Here is a 21,636-nt window from a genome sequence, read left to right as displayed (position 1 = left end):
TCTAGAAATTCCCTGAAATATAGATTATTTAATTTATTAATTATTGGTATGTTGGCAATAAACATCATGGTAGACTACACAAATCCATGCTGAACATGGAGTTAATATCTTCATACTTTTCAGATTGTGATGGTACTGGATCTTTTGGATTACGTTCAACACACTTTCTGCGCCTTTTGGTATTGATGTGTCTTTCTGTGCACTGTTTTTTTTTTTAACTTTCACGTTTATTGTACACAATTTGTATGTGATGTTGTCTATATTGACAGTGAAAATATTAGTTCAAATATCCCCAACTATGCCCTGCAATATTACACGCTTGAGCGTCTTACCTAAGACATTTTACCTCTGCAATGAACCTTCAATCAGCCACGAAGATGTAGTTATTTCAATAATACGACTAGTAAGAGCACTGCTCGATAAGACTACTCACTATGACTGCATTCAGAAGAGAGCAGAAGATGCGTAACTATTTTGTATACGATCGTACCTGTACCTGCGCTGTAACGTCACATATACTTTGGATCAGGCAACCTCATTCCAGCTTATAGGTAGCTGGAATACGAAGCTTAGTTATTACTTACACTATTACTACCATTACTACTTCTACTACTACTGCTACTATCGCCACTACTACCACCACTACAGAGTGATTTATATAGAACTGACACATTTCTTTCATTAATTGTTTCAAAACGAATTGTGCTAGAGACAACTTATTATACCTAAAATGTAGAGGAATTTTGGGAGATTATTTACCTCTATAGCAAATGTTGTCCGGCGTTGTCAAATCCGGAGATCTCGGTGGCCACAGGTTCCTGGAAATTATTCTGTCGTCACATAACCGGATAAATGGAACCATGCTTCATCTGTGAACAATGTGATGGACAATATGGCAGGATTTTGCACAATGAACGTCTGAAACCAACGACAATAATTCAATCTTTTATCCTTATCTGGTTCCTGTAGCTGATGAACAACCGTAACCCGATATGGCTTTAGGGTCTCTGACACATTGAGTAGGTGTACCCTGTCTCCTGCGACAAACGTCTTAATGATTTTTTGGGTGACTGCTCCAGTCGTGCTCTTACGTCAACAACCGTGGGAAGCCTAGATGAACGATGCTTGCCCTTTTCACTCACCAGAGATCCAGTTGTTTCCAATTTGTTTACCAGTCCCAGTATTGTGTTTCTTTTGGGAGGATTGCGAACACCAAATTCTCTCTGGTATGCCCTTTGAGTAGCTGTAATTGATGGAGCAGTCAACCAAAAAATCATTAAGACGTTTGTCGCAGGAGACAGGGTACACCTACTCAATGTGTCAGAGAGCCTAAAGCCATATCGGGTTACGGTTGTTCATCAGCTACAGTAACCAGATAAGGATAAAAGATTGAATTATTGTCGTTGGTTTCAGACGTTCATTGTGGAAAATCCTGCCATATTGTCCATCACATGGTTCACAGATGAAGCATGGTTCCATTTATCCGGTTATGTGACTACAGAATAATTTCCAGGAACCTGTGGCCACCGAGATCTCCGGATTTGACAACGCCGGACAACATTTGCTATAGAGGTAAATAAACTCCCAAAATTCCTCTACATTTTAGGTATAACAAGTTGTCTCTAGCACAATTCGTTTTGAAACAATTAATGAAAGAAATGTGTCAGTTCTATATAAATCACTCTGTACTACTACTACTGCTACTACTACTACTACTACTACTACTACTACTACTACTACTACTACTACTACTACTACTGCTGCAGTTAAGTTAATTGTATTACACGATATTGATTTTGTATTGAGTCTAATCAAAGGGCGGAGAATTATACAGATTTTATTTTCAGTTTAATTCATGTTTAGTTTGCTATTTTAATAAGGACTTCAGGAATATCTGAAAGATCTGTTGGAGTGCTGTAATCGATGTCTAAAACTTCCTTGATATAAACACGTTGATAATGTCTTAAACAAACGGCCGCTTACAGTTTCCCTCTGAATTGTTTCTGGAAACCAGTTTGTAAGTGTAAGAGACGGGGTAAGTGGGAAACTTCATATTGGAAATCATATTTTAACGGTATGGGAACAAGAATTCTTACGATTCACCAACATAGAGTCGGCCTGGCTCGCGCAGTTGGTATAGCGCTGACCTTCTATGCCCAAGTTGCGGGTTCGATCCCGGGCCACCTCGATGGCCTTTAATAAGGTCCCTGAGACAAATAATGCCATGTACAGGGACATCATTTTATTTTTAATATTAACCTGGCTATACCATTCTATTAACGATTGAAACAGGAAACACCCTTTGCTACCCTTTCCACGACTAAGTTCGATGATACTGGCGTAAAATACAAATCACTTTACTAGGTATAGGGGGGAAGAAAAGTAGTTCATCCATTTATGTAAACTAGGAAATATCGCAATTTTGAGTTTGATAATTTTCATTAGGTTTTTGTTTAATCAAAATACAGTACTGTATTAACACTTGGTGTTTTACACACGAATTGAGCTATCCATTCGGAAGTATTAATTATGCAGTGTATATTGTACTGTTACATCACATTAGCGTACTATATAGATAATGAAGTTAAATTGAAAAATAATTATAATATGGATATTTAAACACATTTTAGAAAATGGTGGCCGTTCATTTCGATACAGGCTTCAGTTATTTTGTCCATATTATTGCAATATAGACTGTTGTACCTAATTCCAATTACCAGTTTCGGCCTTAGTACTAGTAACTCATGTTGAAATAATTCTGTACCTACTCTATAAAAGAGTACCTTACGTACTGTAAATTCAATCTTCACTTCTGCCCGATCCGAAAAGATAAAATCACTCAGAAATGCTATCTACTGTCCGTTCAAGTGATTTTGTCGCAGGGTTGTAGAAAGGGGGGGGGAAATCACGTGACAGTTAATTACTTAAGGAGGCCCTTTTATTTAAGTTATTTTAAACACTTGAATAATATTACGTAGACGTCCAATTCCTAACAGAAATTAATGTTTTCAGAAAAGAGCTGAGATAGCCCAGCTACTAGACTTTACAAAGGGGCGAACAGAAGCAGGTGGGGGAAACCGGGACGCGACATAGGGAAACGGATGACAGTACCCGTACGAAAATATGCTTCAATATTGAAAGCTCTTTCGTCACTGGAAAACGCGAACATATTTCTGAAACGTACTATACTCAGTAACGCTTACGCGCCCTCGGCTCTGTGGCGTGAACGGTTGGAAGTTTACTAGTAGAAGGGGTGGGAGTGAAGTACATTCCAAAACTCAGGTACAATAAAAATTGAAGTAAAAATATAGTGATGTCCCTGTATATCTTTAATGCCAACCTATTAATTCTTGTTAACAACACCTGATATCGATAGTGCACTACTGTAGCCTGCATTCGCTTGCCATGTAGTGATGAATTGAGTTACTAGCTGTCCGCTGACACTTACGAGTGACATGATATTCCACCATTTTGCTGTTGTGAGTTGATAGTGCAAGACTGTTCTTATATCGAGATCAGAGGCAATATGTTATTTTGTTTGTTGAGCAAATAATAACTTTATTAAACTACCTATTCTCGTGATCCTTAAACATTCTTCTATGCAGAGAAAGTACTTGCTATTTATAACATTTGAAAATGTTAGAGAAACATACGTGTAATGTTATCAAGTACTCAGTAGCGCTTTAACACCACGTGGCCTTAAATGTCTCCAGACAAAATTTTAGGTTATGTTAGTACGGTATTCATTTGTTCAACGATAGTCTTTAGTTTTTAATAGCATTTTCATTGCTGTTATATTCATATTGCGTGAGGTACTTACATGACTAGTGTGGAAACTTCAGAAACAACACTAACCTTTCAACTTTAAAATGTCCAGAATGTGCACAGTGATGATATTGGTTCAATAGCTTATCAAACTTTTAATTTTTTGTTTTACTTTGGAAAAACATTCATATTTAAGTAAGGTTAATGCTTTTGTGTTTATACAGAGGAGTGAAAATTATTAGAATAATCTTAATTTTAAAGTTTTTTTAATAGTTCCTTCACAAATATTAATTGAACTGATGAATATTGGTATATATTACTATACTGATGTAGGATATATTTACTACAAACAATGCCGGAAAGCATTGTTGTACATTGGTATTTTTCTTATTTTACAATTGTTATGGGAAATCAGAAATTATTATATTATGTTGGCGGAATTGGAAACATAAAACATTATATGCACAAAACAGATGTATACGTTCATTTGAATCTTCACAACAATGTAAACGCAAAGGACAATTTGTTTCAAGCATTTCTTAATTATTTTTTTATGTTTCCAATGCCGCAACATAATATAATAATTTCTGAATTCCCATAACTATTGTAAAATAAGAAAAATACCAATGTACAACAATGCTTTCCGCCATTGTTAGTAGTAAATATATCCTACATCAGTATAGTAATATTATATACCAATATTCATCAATTCAATTAATATTTGTGAAGGAACTATTAAAAAACCATTAAAATTAAGATTATTCTAATAATTTTCACACCTCTGTAACTTTCTACTATATGTCGTGCCTTTTTTGAAAGTAAGAAGTTACCGGAAAACATATTTTCATAATCCATCTGGTGTTTTAGTTTCAGATCAAGAATATTTAATTAATATTGAGTGATTTTGTACCTTTTATTAACAGAAACTGAAATGTAGTTATTTAGTTCAATTTGTGTTACTTAGAAAAAATAATTCATTAATGATTATAAGTGTATAAGTTACTAGAAAATAGGTGGCGTTATTTGGACAAGCTGTTCCTAATATCGCCAGGATACAATTTTTTTTTCTATTTGAGTTGTAATTCTTCCCCATTATATAATATCACCATTTTCATTGTGATATTTTCTAAAGATAAAATTAAAGTTTCTTTGTCATAATTTTTGTGTTTGTACATATTTCCAGAGCAACAGTGACGTAAGTGTTAAGGTGGCGTTATTTGGTACGTGTACCTTATGAATTAAACTTAGAGTTCGTCAATCTTTGTCACAAACTGCGTATTCACAGCAAATATGCTGGAACACGTCAAATGAATTTTTAATAAACACTTCTTCCGTGCAGGACTGATATCCATTGAAGAGCTGCAGGGAACGGCATTGTTTGCTGTTGGGGTGAGGGAAGTCATGCGCCCATTGTTCCTCCGCTCAGCTGCTCCTCCCTTGCCCGTTTCACATGTCAACAATTGTACGAGCATATCTTTCACGTTGAAGTTTTCTTCAAATGAACCTTTTCGAAGTTTGTTACGACTAACTTTAGAAGACACAGTTTTAAGTCAATATTTTCTTCCCATGATTAATTTATTTCTTCTCCCACTAAGTCCTATTTTATAAATTGATATTTAATTAATCTGTTGGATCTGCGGACGAAAAGCGCCAGTTCTATTCCACGCCGTCACTAAAACCTTATTTCATACTATATGTCATTTCACTACTTTATGGTCTTACAAAGTGGCCGACAAATAGAACATTACAGTACAATGTACTGTAATATCCTCAAAAAGGATGCCACTATCACAAATATATGAATATACCATGGCAAACCTAATGAGCAACTTCAAAGCTAAACAAGTGAAAGTGCTAAATAGAAATTATACAAACAAATCCGCTTTACTTACTTCCAAATTATTTTATCACATTTCAAAAGTTGGTACAATTCAACCCAAGTCATTCTCAACAGAATTTAGGTGTGTCTTTTTCTATCAAGTGGTCAATGGACATCATGCCAATAACTTAAACATTATTATTAACAAACAAATGCGACATAATGAATTAAATGAAGAATTAGGTCGATATTGAATTTTTAAATTAACACATCATACTAAAATGTTTTGGAATTGGCCTACAACAATATAGAATAATACAGAAATTAGTAAATAATACTTAAGCCTACAACTATATCATATTTATATTTATTGTGCAGTTTTCATTATCCATTACACAAATCGATAGAATAATATTACTTCTATCGATTGTCGAAGTCTTACATACCTGCGTCTGTTCTCCTTGTAAAACCTCTACAAAATTTCTACCGTCTTGGATCATACAGTAGCGTGCAAATTAATCCGAACACGACATATTTTTACATTTTCTGTCATTGTTGGCCTCACAGCTGCTCATACAGCTTTAATTGGCATCTGTAGTACGTGTAATTCCATTGTTGAAGGTCTGTTGTTATTAATTTTTTTATAATATGTGACATTTTACCTGTCGTTTTGTACTTATAAGCATTTCAGTTGTGTTGAAGACTTAATACTGCAATTCTGTGTACATTCTGTCGTCTACACAAATTGATACAACTCCACGAAAACGGTCTAAAATTATAACATTAGCAGAGCATTCTTCTATGACACAGAGGCAAATTGCTGCAGAATGTCACATCGGTTTGGCTACTGTTAATTCGATCATAAAACGATACAGGGAGACTGGATTCATCACATCCGAGAAAAAAGGAAACTGTGACCGGAAAAGGAAGACTTCACCTGCAGATGATTGTTTAATTGTCAGGAAAAGTAAATTAAATCCTAGACTAACTGCTGTCGATTTAACCCGCGAGTTAATGGCTACCACTGGGGCGAATATTCACGTCACAACAGTGCGGCGTAGGCTTTTGGAAGCTGGACGAAGTGCTCTTAAGCCTATTAAGAAGCAACTGCTTACCCCTGTTATGTGCAAAAAACGCTTAATGTGGGCAAAATTACATCAACACTGGACAGTGAATGACTGTAAGAATGTACTTTTTTTCCGATGAGTCTCATTTCGAGGTCCACGGCCACCGTGTTTCTTACGTACGGAAAGGATCCGAAAAAGTAACAGCAGCTCATCTCCAACAAGCACCCAAATACCCCCCTAAATTAATGTTTTGAGGTTGTTTTACACATGAAGGGCCTGGAGCATTAATACCTATCAAGGGAATGATGAATTCTGACAAATATATTCACTTATTGGAAACCAGAATCGTACCCCAGCTGCAAAAATCATTTCCGGATGGCAGAGGTGTGTTCCAACAAGACCTGGCACCATGCCATACGTCTCGAAAAACTACAGAATTCTTCAACAAGAAGAATATTCAGGTACTCCCCTGGCCAGGCAACTCACCCGACATCAACCCCATTGAGAACTTGTGGTCAATTTGCAAAAGAAGAATGCAAAGAATGGATTGTTCTACAAAGGAGAAGATGATTTCTGCTCTCATTGGTGTATGGTTTCGCGATGAAGAAATGAAGAATATTTGTGGGAAATTAGTGCAATCCATGCCAAATCGTCTCAGAGCTGTTATTAGGAACAAGGGAGGCCACATAGATTACTGAGGTATGTCTTAGATCCTTTTTTTATCCCGTTTGCGTGTTTTTGCATAAGTAATTACGTTGTTCGCATTAATTTGCACGCTACTGTACTCCCATCGCTTTCGTTACATTTATCTGATACTTCTTTTCGAACTTCTAATAAATCAGGCAATCAATATATGTATTGTGATAGCCACCGGCGTGGCTCAGTCGGTTAAGGCGCTTGTCTGTCGGTCTGAAGTTGCGGTCGGGCGCGGGTTCGATTCCCGCTTGCGTGGGTTTTTTCCGAGGTTTTCCCGAACCGTATTGTGAATACAAGGTAATCTATGGCAAATCCTCGGCCTCATCTCGCCAAATATCATCTCGCTATCACCAATCTCATCGACGCTAAATAACCTAGTATTTGATACAGCATCGTTAAATAACCAACTGAAATAAAAAAAGTATTGTGATCTTATATTCCTACGTGTGTGTATGTGTGTGTGCGTGCGTGCGTGCATTTGTTTTTGTATATGTCTATTTTTTTTTCTGGTGGTGTGGTAGAGAAGGCCTGATGGCCCTAACTCCACCAGATTAGATAGACAGACAGATCGATAGGTAGATAGGTAGATGGATGGGTGGGTGGGTAGATAGATAGATGGATGGATGGATGGATGGATGGATGGATGGATGGATGGATGGATGGATGGACGGATGGACGGACGGACGGTCGGACGGATAGATATGGGTGGATGAATGGACGGACGGACAGAATGCTTGAACATCACTAATTTTACTCATTTATTTTCTACACGCATCGCTATCATTATTTTCATTATGCGGGCAATGATCAATATTGCCATTAATTTCACTTCCACTATTGTAATTAGTTGTAATAGAAGCCGTATCACACAACACTGAAAATGTACTTGCATCGGTTGCTGAAAAACGTCACTGTTTCATCTTTAGAAAGTTACAAAAATTGCTCTAATTTCTGTTTCGCATTATTTAAACAATTTCTGTTCCTCTCCTAAATTATTAACCATTTTTTGTTTCTATTCGGACCCTCTTAGTGCTTTTTGGCATCCTAATTTAATAATTAATAACTTAAGGCTGTTATAAGCAGACAGCGGATTTTCTGTCCCAATACTGACCGTAGATGTACGTCAGTTGTAGGGAGGCCATTGAATGCATTGCTACGCTCCCTCCTTCCGGAAAGGGACGTGACGTCTTCTCTCTTGTAGGGATCGAAAATTCGCTATCTCGTTATAAGTTGTAATCTGTAAGTTACAGACGTCCACTTTTAAGGACATTTTAATTTGTGTACTAGATATTTTCAACTACAGAGATTAATAATACGTATTTGTCAGAATAATGAGACGAAATTATAAGTATTGAAAGATGTTGAAAGTTCGAGGAGATAATCGGCACTGAAATGATTTTGGATATATTTTAAAGAATACGAGATCAACAATAAAAGAAGAAAAATATTTATTACTCGACAGAGGCCAGTGGAGTCCTGCAGCCCGGAGCCGTGGCGCTACTGCTCCTGCGTTCGTAATACCGCATCGCGATAGTTCGCATTACGCCCGCTGCTCCACTCGCCTCGGTCGAGTAATATAGTCACCCTAAGGGTGAAACCTAACCATTTTTCCCCCATTACTACATATGCTAGTGCATTGTGGTGATTTCCTAGTTTGCAGGTTGAATTTTCTTTTGCCAACTTCGTTTCTAATTTCTATACTGACAAATAGTACAGGGACATCGTTTTATTTTTACTAACATTTTTAATATTAACCTGTCTATACCTTTACAGAACCGGAAACACCGCTTGCTCCCCTCTCCAAGACTGGAGTTCGATGATACTGGCGTAAAACACAAATCACTCTACTAAGTATAGGAAGGAAGAAAAGTAGTTCATCCATTTACGTAAACTAGGAAATATCGCGATTTTGAGTTTGATAATTTTCATTAGGTTTTTCTTTAATCAAAGTACAGTACTGTATTAAGAATAAGTGTTTTTAATCACGAAGTGAGTTATCCATGCGAACGTATTCATTATGCAGTGTTTATTATACTGTCTACAGCACATTAGCTTAAATTATAGAGAAAGAAGTTAAATTGAAAAATAATCATAATATGAATATTTAAACACAATTTTGAAAATGGTGGCCGTTCATTTCGATACAGGCTTCAGTTCTTTTGTGCATATTATCGCACTATAGACTATTGCATCTAATTCCAATTGCCAGTTTCGTCCTTCGTACTAGTAACTCAAGTTGAAATAATTCTGTACCTACTCTACGTACTGTTAATTCAATCTTCACTTCTGCCCGACCCGAAAATATAAAATTACTCACACATGCTATATACTGTCCGTCCAAGTGGTTATGCCGCAGGATTGTAGAAAGGGAGGAAATCACGTGACAGTTAATTACTTAACGAGGCCCTTTTATTTAAGTTAAATTAAACAGCTGTATAATATTAGGTAAACTTCCAATTCCTAAGAGAAATTAATGTTTTCAGAAAAGGGCTAAGACAGCCTAGCTATTACAGAGGGGCGAGCAGAAGCAGGTGGGGGAAATCGGGATGCGACGTAGGCAAACGGACAGTACCTGTGCGAAAATATGATTCAATATTGAAAGCTCTTTCGTCACTGGAAAACGCGAACATATTTCTGGAACGTACTATATTCAGTAACTCAGTACTGCTTACTATCTGCGGTCTTGGTTCTGTGTGGAGTTGGAACTTCCTTAGTAGAAGGGGTGGGAGTGAAGTACATTAAAAAACTCAGGTACAATAAAAATTGAAGTAAAAATAAAATGATGTCCCTGTACAAATGGTAGTGATTTTGAAACTGGTATGTTGGCAGCTGAGACAAATATCGACAATATTTGTCCATGAAAATAAAATTGTACTAGATTTCTGAGCCGGTTACTGGAAGCTAGTGAAATTTAAACATACGAATAATTAATTAATATCAGTACTAATATTAATACACAGTAGTTATTTTATGTGTTGGGTTGTGGTTATAATTCAAAACTATAATCAGGTAAGTTTTCGGAGTTAGTACTAATAATTTCATGTGGTCAAGCAAAATACGTTTTTAGGGTAGGTCTCGTGTGTCAATTGTTTAGTCAAACCAATGAATTTCGTATTGCGAGACAAAATACTTGACATGTTGATCCCTTTCCCGTATAGTTTACCTACGAAAATATGTTACAAATTATTGAATTATTTAGAATAATCTTTCAACATAAAGTACTGTAAGTAAATAAGTCATTTAGTACGTAGGATCGTGTGATATCTGGTAACAGTTGGCAACACTGACAAGACGGCAATATTTGCTGTTTGGGAACTGTTGTTTTGTGATTCTCACTATAACTAGGGTTGTGACATCGATATATTTGTATTAGATTGAAGGTGAACACAAGACGACAGACAGAATGTAGTCGACTTGTTTCAAGTACAGGCAGCGGAAGCGAATTTGACACACTCCTAAGCAAGCACGTTCCGTGTTTTGTATAGGTGTATTGCGTATTGTAAAATCAAGGTAATAAAATTATTGTATATAAGAGTTAATATCGGGAAGATGTAAAATGCTGGAGACGTTGAGAATAATTGTTCCAAATCATACTTAAAGTATCACAAATGTGGTAAAACATAGGAGTGAATAGATGAGTTTTTTTTAATACTGTTTTTGGAGTTTTGCATTACAGTGTTAGAATGCCGAAAACGTGTATGGCGTACAATTTTGCTTTCCCTATATTTAAAGTTTACATTAACTTATTTACCACATCTATTCCTACCTTACTTTGCTTGCATGTTGTTTGCCTGATTTCGGTTCCTGCTACAATAAACAACAACATTCATTTTCAAAGTTTCAAATGATAATGACCGCCGAGTGTCGGATAGTAAAGGGACATCATTTTATTTTTACTTCAATTTTTATTGTACCTGAGTTTTTTAATGTACTTCACTCCCACCCCTTCTACTAATGAAGTTTCAACTGTTTTCCAGACAGAATCAAGGCCGCTTATAGTAAACAGCACTGAGTTACTGAGTATAGTACGTTCCAGAAATATGTTTGCGTTTTCCAGTGACGAAAGAACTTTTAATATTGAATCATATTTTCGCACAGGTACTGTCCGTTTGCCTACGTCACATCCCGATTTCCCCCACCTGCTTCTGCACGGCCCTCTGTAAAAGCAGGGCTGTCTTAGCTCTTTTCTGAAAACATTAATTTCTGTTAGGAATTGGACGTTTACATAATATTATACAACTGTTTAAAATAACTTAAATAAAAGGGCCTCGTTAAGTAATTAACTGTCACCTGATTTTCCTCCTTTCTACGATCCTGCGGCATAACCATTTGGAAGGAGAGTAGATAGCATGTCCGAGTAATTTTATCTATGCGGGTCGGGCAGAAGTGAAGATTGAATTTACATTACATAAGGTAATCTTTTATAGAGTAGATACAGAATTATTTCAACATGAGTTACTAGTACGAAGGACGAAACTGATAATTGGAATTAGATGCAATAGTCTATAGTGCGATAATATGCACAAAAGAACTGAAGCCTGTAGGCTATCGAAATCAATGGCTACCATCTTCAAAAATGTGTTTAAATATCCATTTTATGATTATTTTTCAATTGAACTTCATTATTCTCTATATTGTACGCTAATGTGCTCTAGACAGTATAATATACACTACATAATGAACACGTTCGCATGGATAGCTCATTTCGTGAGTAAAAGCACTCATTCTTAATACAGTACTGCATTTTGATTAAATAAAAATCCTAATGAAAATAATCGAACTCAAAATTGCGATATTTCCTAGTTTACGTAAATAGATGAAGTACTTTTCTTCCCTCCTATACCTAGTAAAGTGATGTGTTTGTGTTTTACGCCAGTATCATCGAACTCCAGTTATGGAAGGGGGTAGCGAACGGGTTTTCCGGTTCTCTAATAGTATAGCCAGGTTAATATTAAAAATGTTAGTAAAAATAAAATGATATTTTTTTTAATTTTATTGGGTTATTTTACGACGCTTTATCAACATCTAGGTTATTTAGCGTCTGAATGAAATGGAGGTGATAATGCCGATGAAATGAGTCCGGGGTCCAGCACCGAAAGTTACCCAGCATTTGCTCATATTGGATTGATGGAAAACCCCGGAAAAAGCCTCAACCAGGTAACTTGCCCCGACCGGGATTCGAACCCGGGCCACCTGGTTTCGCTGCCAGAAACGCTGACCGTTACTCCACAGGTGTGGACAAAAAAATAAAATGATGTCCCTGTATCACCTTATATGCGGAAAAACTGCGTTCAACATCGGCTGAAACTAAGGGCGCTTATGTAAATTATTTCACATCGTCCATTTGTACATCAAGTTGATAACAATCGCACTTGTCATCTGACAAAAAACTTGCAATTTTGCATAATGAATTGAAACCACCGATTTTTTGTATTACTGTGTTCTTGCAGACCATTCAGTTTTGAGGCGAGATTATTTACTGTTGAAATTTGCTCCACCAATTTCACACCAGTCTTTTCGAGACATTCGCTTCTAGAAGGGCTACATCCAAAATTAGATGAAATACTTTCACACTGTTTTTTAATATTTGGGTCGCCAAGAAGATTTTGGGCATAACTTATGGAAGCTGCATCGTTTCCGTCAATCATCTGTATGATTCCTTTTACCCTTATATACAGGGACATCATTTTATTTTTACTAACATTTTTAATATTAACCTGTCTATACATTTAGAGAACCGGAAACACCGCTTCCTCCCCCCTCCAAGACTGGAGTTCGATGATAATGGCGTAAAACACAAATCACTCTACTAGATATAGGAAGGAAGAAAAGTAGTTCATCCATTTACGTAAACTAGGAAATATCGCGATTTAGAGTTTGATAATTTTCATTAGGTTTTTCTTTAATGAAAGTACAGTACTGTATTAAGAATAAGTGTTTTTACTCACGAAGTGACTTATCCATTCGGACGTATTCATTATGCAGTGAATACTATACTGTCTACAGCACATTAGCGTACAATACAGAGAAAGAAGTTAAATTGAAAAATAATCATAATATGAATATTTAAACACAATTTTGAAAATGATGGCCGTTCATTTCGGTACAGGCTTCAGTTCTATTGTGCATATTTTCGCACTGTAGACTATTGCATCTAATTCCAATTGCCAGTTTCGTCCTTCGTCCTAATTACTCATGTTGAAATAATACTATACCTACTCTACGTACTGTTAATTCAATCTTCACTTCTGCCCGACCCGAAAATATAAAATTACTCAGACATGCTATCTACTGTCCGTCCAAGTGGTTATGCCGCATGATTGTAGAAAGGGAGGAAATCACGTGACAGTTAATTACTTAACGAGGCCCTTTTATTTAAGTTAAATTAAACAGCTGTATAATATTACGTAAACGCCCAATTCCTGAGAGAAATTAATGTTTTCAGAAAAGAACTAAGACAGCCCAGCTATTACAGAGGGGCGAGCAGAAGCAGGTGGGGGAAATCGGGATGCGACGTAGGCAAACGGACAGTACCTGTGCGAAAATATGATTCAATATTGAAAGCTCTTTCGTCAATGGAAAACGCGAACATATTTCTGGAACGTACTATACTCAGTAACTCAGTACTGCTTACTATCTGCGGTCTTGGTTCTGTGTGGAGTTGGTACTTCCTTAGTAGAAGGGGTGGGAGTGAAGTACATTCAAAAACTCAATTGCAATAAAAATTGAATAAAAATAAAATGATGTCCCTGTACAATGATTGTATCGTCTTGATTTTATAATACGCAATAACCGTTTACAAAACACGAAAAGTGCTTGCTTAGACGTGTGTCAAATTCGCTTCCGTTGCCTGTACTTGAAACACGTCCGGCGTCTTGTGTTGACCTTCAATCGCCCTGAAACTAATACAAATGAGCCGGTCAAAGCAGAAGTGGTGTACTTCAAAATGGGGTAATTAGGTTTTTAAGTAAAAATTCTGTAAAATACAGCGCAAAATAATAGTTAATATGTCCTTCGTGCTATCCACTGACTACTAATAGTTTAAATAAATTGATATTAATTGCTACTTTACGCTGTATTTTACAGAATGTTTACTTTAACCCTCATTACTCATTTTTTGACTTACGCCACTTTTGCTCTCAAGGGCTCAAATATACCGATGTCACGGATTTAGTAATAACATAGGTTATATAAAATCGTAACTTAAATAGAATAATCACGTTATATAAGCAAACGGATATATTTTTTTTAATTCGATTAATTACTAATGAAGATATTTGCCTACAACAGGTGTTATTTTGCTTTCACAGAAAATGAGATGTGTAGTATACAGGGACATCATTTTATTTTTACTTCAATTTTTATTGTAACTGAGTTTTTGAATGTACTTCACTCCCACCCCCTCTACTAGTAAACTTTCAACCGTTCTCCACACAGAACCAAGCGTATACGGTCAAAGTCGCCTTACGGTCATAGTAAACACAAACATTACTGAGTTAGTGAGTATAGTACGTTCCAGAAATATATTCGCTTTCAATACTGAATCATATTGTCTCACAGGTACTGTCGTCCGTTTGCCTATGTCGCATCCCGGATTCCCCCACCCACTTTTGCCCGCCCCTTTGTGGCTGGGCTGTCTTAGCTCTTTTCTGAAAACATTAATTTATGTTAGGAATTGGACGTCTACGTAATATTATACAACTGTTTAAAATAACTTAAATAAAAAGGCCTAGTTAAGTGATTAATTGTCACGTGAGTTCCCCCCTTTCTACGACCCTGCGACAAAACCATTTGGACGGACAGCAGATAGTATGTCTGAGTAATTTTATCTTTTCGGATCGCGCAGAAGTGAAGATTGAATTTACAGTACGTAAGGTCTCTTTTATAGAGTAGGTACAGAATTATTTCAACATGAATTACTAGTACGAAAGACGAAACTGGTAATTGGAATTAGATGCAATAGTCTATAGTGCGATAATATGCACAAAAGAACTAAAACCTATATAGAGGTGAACGGCCATCATTTTCAAATATGTGTTTAAATATCCATATTATGATTATTTTTCAATTTAACTTCACTCTCCATATTGTACACTAATGTGCTGTAGACAGTATAATATACACTGCATAATGAATACGTCCACATTGACAGCTCAGTTCGAGAGTAAAAACACTTGCTGTTAATACAGTACTGTATTTTGATTAAACAAAAACCTAATGAAAATTATCAAACTCAAAATTGCGATATTTCCTAGTTTACATAAATGCATGAACTACTTTTCTTCCCTTCTATAACTAGTAAAGTGATTTGTTTGTATCTTACGCCAGTATCATCGAACTCCAGTCGTGGAAGGGGTTGGCAAACGGTGTTTTCCGTTCACAACCTTTAAGCCAAAGGTATAGGCAGGTTAATATTAAAAATGTTAGTAAAAATAAAATGATGTCCCTGTATAAGCGACTTAACAAGTTTTAATTTTGCGACGCATGTGCGACAGTAAGTTTTGGCTGGTATAATATATTCAGACAACCCTGCTTTGTCACGTATTAATGGTTTTGGATACATACAAATTAATGTAAAACGTTCATTTTTGTACATATAATAAATTTCTCAAATTTCCACAACTCGAGTACGATACAAATAATGCTATTCCGAAAAAAATGTTCCGTCCCCAAGGACATACTGCCCCGAGACATGGTCCATGTTCACCGATGAGTAAATACGACCACGCTTGAAAATACAGTTGAAACATGATTCAGGAGCGACTGCTTGAAAATTCATGTGCAAGCCTGTACAGTGTTAGTTAATGTAATTTTTGTTGCAGTATATTGATAGTGTCGTGAACGGTAGTCCGATACCAAACACGATACACTTCCGTATGTTCTCAAGAGAGAACGTCTTTCCAGTTTGCGTTCTGGATATTGCTTTTTCTACAGATATATCATTTTATTTTTACTAACATTTTTAATATTAACTTGCCTATACCTCTGGATCGACGCCGTTTGCTCCCCCTTCCACGACTGGAGTTCGATGATACTGGCGTAATATACAAACAAATCACTTTACTAAGTATAGGAGGGAAGGAAAGTAGTTCATCCATTTACGTAAACTAGGAAATATTGCGCTTTTGAGTTTAATCATTTTCATTAGGTTTTTGTTTAATCAAAATACTGTGCAGTATTGACAATGAGTGTTTTTACTCACGAATTAAGCTGTCCATGTGGACGTATTCATTATGCAGTGTATATTATACTGTCTACAGCACATTAGCGTACAATATAGAGAATGAAGTTAAATTAAAAAATAATCATAATATGGATATTTAAACACATTTTTGAAAATGGTGGCCGTTCATTTCGATACAGGCTTCAGTTCTTTTGTGCATATTATCGCACTATAGACTATTGTACTTAATTCCAATTACCACTTTCGTTCTTCGTACTAGTAACTCATGTTGAAATAATTCTGTACCTACTCTATAAAAGAGTACCTGACGTACTGTAAATTCAATCTTCATTTCTGCGCGATCCGAAAAGATAAAATTACTCAGACATACTATCTGCTGTCAGTCCAAGTGGTTATGTCGTAGGGTCGTAGAAAGGAGGGAAATCACGTGAAAGTTAATTACTTAACGAAGCCCTTTTATTGAAGTTATTTTAAACAGTTGTATAATATTACGTAGACGTCCAATTCCTAAGAGAAATTAATGTTCTCAGAAAAGAGCTAAGACAGCCCAGCCACTAGCTGGCGAATAAAAGCTGGTGGGGGAAACCGAGATACGACGTAGGCAAATGGACGACAGTACCTGTGCGAAAATGATTCAATATTGAAAGCTCTTTCGTCGCTGGAAAACGCGAACATATTTTTGGAACGTACTGTGGCTACTATGACTGTATATGCGGTCTTCGATCTGTGTGGAGGACGGATAAACTTCGTTTGTAGAAGGGGTGGGAGTGAAGTACATTCAAAAACTCAGGTACAATAAAAATTGAAGTAAAAATAAAATGATGTCCCAGTAGATTAACAGTAATTTTAGAAGTAACCGCGCTTCTGTTTTGAATCCTGTCGCGTAAACCAGGTATGCTCATTCTCTGACTCGCGATTACGTTCTGTAATCACAACCTTCGAATGTAGAGCGTGCTGTTCAACCTTCGAAGCTCGACGGATGACTGCAGAAGGCAGTCAAGTACTTAGTAACGTACGAACAGTGCAGGACAATGACAGAGTCAAAACCTTCTGTAAGCAAACGACATAGCCTATACCATATTGTTTTGCGTTCGGTAAAGTGTTTACTATGTTGTAAGGTACTGTCAGGAATACTACTGAGTAACATAAAATGACATTATACGCTCTGTCATCCAGAACATGCCGAAGTGACAGCGAACTGTTTTCTGTAATATGTATTCATATACCAACGTTGTTGTTGTTATTGTTATTATTATTATTATTATTATTATTATTATTATTATTAGTAGTAGTAGTAGTAGTAGTAGTAGTAGTAGTAGTATTGTTATTACTATTGTTAGGTATATAATAATAATAATAATTATTATTATTATTATTATTATTATTATTATTATTATTATTATTATTATTATTATTATTATTCATAGGTTATATAAAAAAGCAAACGAGTACAATTTAGAAATTTCTATACACAAAACAAAAACCATGGCCTTTATTGGTAAAAATTCTATAAGAACTAAAATAGTTATCAATAACTCTGGAGTAGAGCAAGTAAAACCTTTTACTTACCTTGGCTGTAATCTCTCCTATATTCATTCTCGAGATATAGATAATAAATTAGCCAAATTACAACAGCTGCTAAGAACAATTAGAAATACAATGTTTAAGAAGGTCCGGCAAGACACAATTTTGAAATTCTACAAAACAATGGCCATTCCAACTTTGCTATATGGATCAGAAACTTGGACTCTAACAACTAGTCAACTGAAGAGAATAGAAGCAGCTGAGATGAGATTACTAAGACCGCTAGCAGGCTACACTCTCTATGACCATAAATATAATGAAGACATCCGACAAGAACGAAATATCGCAGCCATTACAGAGACAATCCACAAGTATCGGAGCAACTCGCATGAGCATGTTCTACGGATGCCAAATGATAGACTACCCAGGAGATTATTAAATTACAGACCCCTTGGATACCGAGATCGTGGACGCCCGAAGAAGCGATGGAGAGACCAGCTTTTCACCTGAGACGGAACAGGCCAAATGGCCTAAACCCTGATAGCTATTGATTATTATTATTATTATTATTATTATTATTATTATTATTATTGTAGTGATTTTATTTCAACAGAAATACATGTTATAATAAAATAATTTTTCAGAGGCACTACAGTTTCAAGAATTGAAAGCACTTAATGAAAGGCCAAACACTGAAGAGAGTCGAAGAATTTAGAGTCTATGTTTAGGAGCAAGTTATGTAGTGTGTTGGGAATTAGCTAAGGCACTAAAACCCTTCACGGATGGTGAACTTGTAATGAGATGTATGGTGCCTGAACAAAATATAGTTGATTATATCTGTGTACTGGAACAACTCATTTGAATTCACAAAACACAGATTTAGTGATTTTAGACGTATGGAAAGTGATATTAATCTTTTTGTTAATCCTTTCGTAGTAAATTTAGTACAATCCGTGAGAGTGCAGTTCCAGGACGAGTTAATTGATTTACAAAGTAACGTAGAATTGAGAACTAAATGCAGAGAATATGACTTGACAAGCATAGAAGTATTAAAAAATGAACAAAACGAAATATATCCCACGATGAGCTTATTCGCTGCCACTATGTTAGCTACCTTTGCCTCGACATATGTGTGCGAAGAATTATTTTACAGAATGAAAGTTATACGATGAAAGAGTAATGGAACGGAGAAAAATTTTCTCCGGCGCCGGGATGTGAACCCGGGTTTTCAGCTCTACGTGCTGATGCTTCATCCACTAAGCCACACCGGTTACAACTCCGACGCCGGTTAGAATCGTCTCAGATTAAGCTCCAACTCTTGGGTTCCCTCTAGTGGCCGCCCTCTGCACTACGTCATAGATGTCTATGAACGCACACATGTGCTGAGGTACATTAAAATAATATATAGAATGAAAGTTGCTAAATCCAAACATAGATCCCGATTAACAGATGAGCATTTTTGAGCGAGCTGCGCATTGAGTAAATTCGTTGGAATTAGATTTCCGATTACTTGCAGAAAACAATGCACATGCTGAACAGACCATAATGCAGGGTGGAGTATGAAAATAACATTATCAATAATAATAATAATAATAATAATAATAATAATAATAATATCGTATCTATATTAAATATATGCAAATCTAGTCTTTTAAGGTGAAGCTCCCTGCAAAGCAGATTTGAACAATTTCAAGGGGAAAATTGTTCCGGGGCCGGGTATCGATCCTGGGACCTCTGGTTGAACATACCAGCGCTCTACCACTGAGCTACCCGGGAACTCTACCCGACACCGTCTCAACTTTTCCCTTTATATCCACACAACTCGCGTGGGCTGACGAAACGCCAGAGACCCACAACGAGTGCACACAATCTCTGTGTGACTTGGAATTGTGGTTTTCTGTTAACGTACACAGTAACGAATATATTATGCAAATCTAGTCTTTCAGGTGAAGCTCCCTGTAAAGCATATTTGAATAATTTCAAGGGAAAAATTGTTCCGGGGCCGGGTATCGATCCCGGGACCTCTGGTTGAACGTACCAGCGCTCTACCACTGAGCTACCCGGGAACTTCACCCGGCACCGTCTCAACTTTTCCCTTTATAACCACACAACTCGCGTGGGCTGACGAAACGCCAGAGACCCACAACGAGTGCACACAATCTCTGTGTGACTTGGAATTGTGGTTTTCTGTTAACGTACACAGTAACGTATATATTATGCAAATCTAGTCTTTCAGGTGAAGCTCCCTGTAAAGCAGATTTGAATAATTTCAAGGAAAAAATTGTTCCGGGGCCGGGTATCGATCCCGGGACCTCTGGTTAAACGTACCAGCGCTCTACCACTGAGCTACCCGGGAACTCTACCCGATACCGTCTCAACTTTTCCCTTTATATCCACACAACTCGCGTGGGCTGACGAAACGCCAGAGACCCACAACGAGTGCACACAATCTCTGTGTGACTTGGAATTGTGGTTTTCTGTTAACGTACACAGTAACGTATATATTATGCAAATCTAGTCTTTCAGGTGAAGCTCCCTGTAAAGCAGATTTGAATAATTTCAAGGAAAAAATTGTTCCGGGGCCGGGTATCGATCCCGGGACCTCTGGTTAAACGTACCAGCGCTCTACCACTGAGCTACCCGGGAACTCCACCCGACACCGTCTCAACTTTTCCCTTTATATCCACACAACTCGCGTGGGCTGACGAAACGCCAGAGACCCACAACGAGTGCACACAATCTCTGTGTGACTTGGAATTGTGGTTTTCTGTTAACGTACACAGTAACGTATATATTATGCAAATCTAGTCTTTCAGGTGAAGCTACCTGTAAAGCAGATTTGAATAATTTCAAGGAAAAAATTGTTCCGGGGCCGGGTATTGATTCTGGGACCTCTGGTTGAACGTACCAGCGCTCTACCACTGAGCTACCCGGGAACTTCACCCGACACCGTCTCAACTTTTCCCTTTATAACCACACAACTCGCGTGGGCTGACGAAACGCCAGAGACCCACAACGAGTGCACACAATCTCTGTGTGACTTGGAATTGTGGTTTTCTGTTAACGTACACAGTAACGTATATATTATGCAAATCTAATCTTTCAGGTGAAGCTCCCTGTAAAGCAGATTTGAATAATTTCAAGGAAAAAATTGTTCCGGGGCCGGGTATCGATCCCGGGACCTCTGGTTGAACGTACCAGCGCTCTACCACTGAGCTACCCGGGAACTCCTCCCGACACCGTCTCAACTTTTCCCTTTATAACCACACAACTCGCGTGGGCTGACGAAACGCCAGAAACCCACAACGAGTGCACACAATCTCTGTGTGACTTGGAATTTTTTCCTTGAAATTATTATATTAAAAATAATACACAATGTAATAACTGAATATTACAGTGTATATTCTTTCATTTTTTAAATTCAGTTTATTATCCATATTTGTAAGGGTATGAGAGCGATGCCACAGGCGGTGCTGCAATGTAGTTGCGGAGCCCAGTCCGTACACAGTGTGTGTTATGCAGTGCAGCATCATCCGTGTAATCGGAGCTTTTACAATTTTGAGCATACCTGGCGTAAACCA

The sequence above is a fragment of the Periplaneta americana genome, chromosome 10 (assembly GCF_040183065.1).
Source record: "Periplaneta americana isolate PAMFEO1 chromosome 10, P.americana_PAMFEO1_priV1, whole genome shotgun sequence".
Lineage (NCBI taxonomy): Eukaryota > Metazoa > Arthropoda > Insecta > Blattodea > Blattidae > Periplaneta > Periplaneta americana.
This window is presented reverse-complemented; position numbering follows the sequence as displayed.